Source organism: Ursus arctos, unplaced genomic scaffold (assembly GCF_023065955.2).
Source record: "Ursus arctos isolate Adak ecotype North America unplaced genomic scaffold, UrsArc2.0 scaffold_8, whole genome shotgun sequence".
Lineage (NCBI taxonomy): Eukaryota > Metazoa > Chordata > Mammalia > Carnivora > Ursidae > Ursus > Ursus arctos.
In genome coordinates, this window is record NW_026623100.1 from 49,191,661 (window position 1) to 49,195,692 (window position 4,032).

The window sequence follows — 4,032 nt, forward strand, 5'->3', positions numbered from 1 at the left end:
GCAGTGCGACTATGGCAGCCATTTTCCACTGAGGACCTCCACGGTGTCAGCCACACCCTTGGCAAACAGTGCCATAACAAGGTAGAAATGACAATGAACTACTGGGACTTCATCAAGATAAAAAACTTCTGCGCAGCAAAGGAAACAGTCAACAAAACTAAAAGGCAACCTACCAAATGGAAGAACATATTTGCAAATGACACAGGAGATAAAGGGCTTGTATCCAAGGTCTATAAAGAAGTTACCAAACTCAATGCCCCCAAAACAAATAATCTAATCAAGAAATGGGCAGAAGACATGAACAGACATTTATCCAAAGAAGACATACAAATGGCCAACAGACGCATGAAGAAATGCTCAACATCACTGAGCATCAGGGAAATACAAATCAAAACCACAATGAGATATCACCTCACACCAGTCAGAATGGCTAAAATCAAGTCAAGAAACAACAAATGTTGGCACGGACGCAGAGAAAGGGGAACCGTCTTACACTGTTGGTGGGAATGCAAGCTGGTACAGCCACTCTGGAAAACAATATGGAGGTTCCTCAAGAAGTTAAAAATAGAGTTACCCTACGACCCAGCAATTGCACTACTAGGTATTTACCCCAAAGATACAAATGTAATGATCCAAAGGGGCACCTGCACCTCAATGTTTATAGCAGCAATGCCCACAATCGCCAAACTATGGAAAAAGCCAAGATGTCCATCAACCGATGAATGGATAAAGAAGATATGGTAATATATATACAATGAAATATTACTCAACCATCAGAAAGGATGAATACTTACCATTTACATTGACGTGAATGGAACTGGAGGGTATTATGCTGAGCGAAATAAGTCAATCAGGGAAAGACAATTATCATATGGTTTCACTCATATGTGGAATGTAAGAAACAGCGCAGAGGATCACAGGGAAAGGGAGAGAAAACTGAATGGGAAGAAATCAGAGAGGGAGACAAACCATGAGAGACTCTTAACTCTAGGAAACAAACTGAGGGTTGCTGGAGGGGAGGTGGGTAGGGGGATGGGGTCACTGGGTGATGGGCATTAAGGAGGGCACTTGATGTCATGAGCACTGGGTGTTGTACACAACTGATGAATTAAACTCTAAATCTGAAACTAATGATGTACTATATATTGGCTAATTGAATTTAAAATTTTTTTAAAAAGGTAGAAATGGCTGTTGCCCCTTTGCAGATGAGAAGAGTCAAGCTGAATGACAGAAGCTGGGGGAGGTATCTGAGGTCTGAGCATGGCTGACAACCTTCTTCCTTTGAAGCCCCTGTACCTCCCGTCAGCCCAGTCTGGGGCCTGGCATGCGCACGTCTGGATTCCTCATCCGCGGGCATATTATACACAGGGTCCAGAGTGGGCAAACCCCACGTGGCAAGTCTGGCATGCATACAGAGGGAAAACCAGAGGGAGCCCTAGGTACCCAGGGTCCCGTCGGGGGGCTGACAGGCCATAACCAAGGAGCAGAGTTGCGGGCCTGGAGCCAGAAGTCAGGAAAAAGTGAGAGTAAAGAGCAGGCGTCTCCAGGTGGAAGAATGAGGATGGGTTGAGAAGAGGCCGGAGCTCTGGTGACACACACCCATCCAGCCCTGTCACAGATTTCGGACAACCAGGATGCCAGAGAAGGCAGAGCCCACAGCCCCGCCGGAGAAGGAGCCGCCCCTCCTGAGCGTGGAGGCCCACAGCCGCCTGTCTACATGTGGCTCTGCGACATTACCTAAATGACCCGAGTCCAGTTTTCAATGCACCGGGGAGATTCCCTCGTGAAAGTTCCATGAGAGGAAGAAAAGAGCATGAGATGCCTAGATAACCAGCCACCCCCGCCTTCCTAAGCCTGTGTCTGGCAGAGCAGGCCTTCCAGAAGTGGGACAGCTGGCCTGACCCTGGCCCCTATTTTCTGAGCCCACCCTGGTTTCTGATGAGCAGCGGACCACTGATTATTGCCACTGATGGCGGCTGTGGCCTATTTGTAGGGGTCCCTGGGGAAGAAGATCCCCAACCTTCTTCACAAACTCATTTCATCTCCTAAACTTGCCTGCGACTGAAGTCTGAGTCTGGGACTTCTCGTCTGCCCCCCAGTCCCACACCCCCACTTTAGGAGAGGCTCGCCATCCCCTCGAGTCCCCCTGCAGGTTGGCAAGCCGTTCTTCCTCTTTGCAATCCTGCTTTTCCTTTTTCTCCCAGGATGCCCAGATCCCCCTTCGTTTTCCCCAATAAAGGGAACCTTTGGCTGAAGAGCCAGGCACTGGAGCAAGAGCTGGCCCGAGGCCGACTCCCGGACGGGGGGCCCAGCTCCACCACTGAGGAGCTGGGTGGGCTTCGTCTGTGGCTTGCCCACTCTGAGCCACAGGTTTCGCATCTGTATGAGGTAGACAGGAACCGCACCCACCCCTGGGGTTCTCAGCACTAAAGAAAATCAAGCATATCGTAGCTGGCACAAGGTGGCCGTGACCATTACTCTGTCAGCCTCAGGCCGCCTCCACATGCTAGAATGATCTCTTGCACGCAGTTCATGCTTCACAATTGTCTGGGGACTTTCGGAGCCTGCCTATGGGGACTCCAGTCAGCTCCCCCGTCTGTACGGTTCTTACGCATGTGAGAAGTTTATAACGACTGTGGTTGGTTATCATGCCGTGTACGTTAATTTCATGACCTTAAACACGGCTGCTCTACGACATGTTTTGAAGCAAAGGAGTGACAAGTATCCGTTGTGACCACAACACAAAGCAAAGGAACTATTTGGGAAGTGAGAATGGAAGAGTCGCCATGGCTCGTATCCTGGGGAGCCTACAGGTTATTTGGCAGAGACATCCGGGCATCTACACGCACACCCTCCCGCTCCCCCGCAGCCAGTCGGCCAGAATGGAAGCAGGTTCTCCAGGGAGGTCCCTCCACTCTGGCGCTCAGAGCTCTCTGTGGGGTCTGTGGATTCTGCCGCCTGCAGCCTTACCTGAAAGGTTCCTTAACCAAGAGCCAGAGGTGGGGTGAGGAGGGGTGGAGGAGGAAGGACCTGATTCAGCCGGGCATATTCTCTGGTCTAGTTCTGGCCCCATGTGTGCATTCTAGACGTTTCATTCAATCCTAGAACACACTACAGAGGGCTGTGGTGGATACTGTCCTGTGTTGCCCTGGTCCCCCTTCAAGACTGAAGGACTCAGCTGCCACTCTCGGAGCTCTCTGGAACTGCGCTTGGCTGAAAAGAGCCAACTCACCCAAGGTCGAGCCCCACATCTATAGAGTGGTCAATCTGGGGCTTTAAAGGATTGGCCTTCTCACCCCACCCGGGACAACTCTACAGGGCTATCCCAACTTCAGAGCTCTGCAGGTAATAATACATCATAGTTTGGCTTCCCCTCTGCCCAAGCCTGCTTCCTTCCCTTCCTCCACAGGCGCTGAGCCCAGAAGCAGGCTACAACAAACTTCCCACACACTCATCTCTATATGAAGAAATAGAGGCTCAGAGAGGCTAAGTAACTCCCTAGGTCACACAGCTTTTAAGTGACAGGAGTGGCCTCAGATCTAAGTTAGTGTGACAATAAAACTCTATTATTTTCAGTACATAAGATGACACCCCCCCCCCAGCCACATCAGTCCTTAAACTCTGAAACTCCGAGAAAGTAGCAGAATGTCCACTTTAGGCCATGAAAAGTCCAAATGAGATCAGCTCTTCAGATTTAAAACAGATCATGGCCCTTATTCTCTTCCCCCACTGTGACGTTGTCCCTGACCATCTGTGTAGGAGGTCCCAGGTAACTGATAAGTGCACAAGGACCTAGCCGGCTGGCCCAAAGGAGAAGTTCAAGGCCCCGACTGCCAGCCCCTTACTCTTTGTGTGACTTTGACAAGTGACTCACCATCTTTGGGCCTCGGTTTTCTCATCTATAAATTGGAAATGATAGCTCTGCCCCCAAAATTGTTTTTGAGGATTAAATAGCATGATCAATATATTTGAACTATTTTGAATACACAAAAATTTCCAGTTCAGTCAGAACACAGAGCTTTAAAAATGATG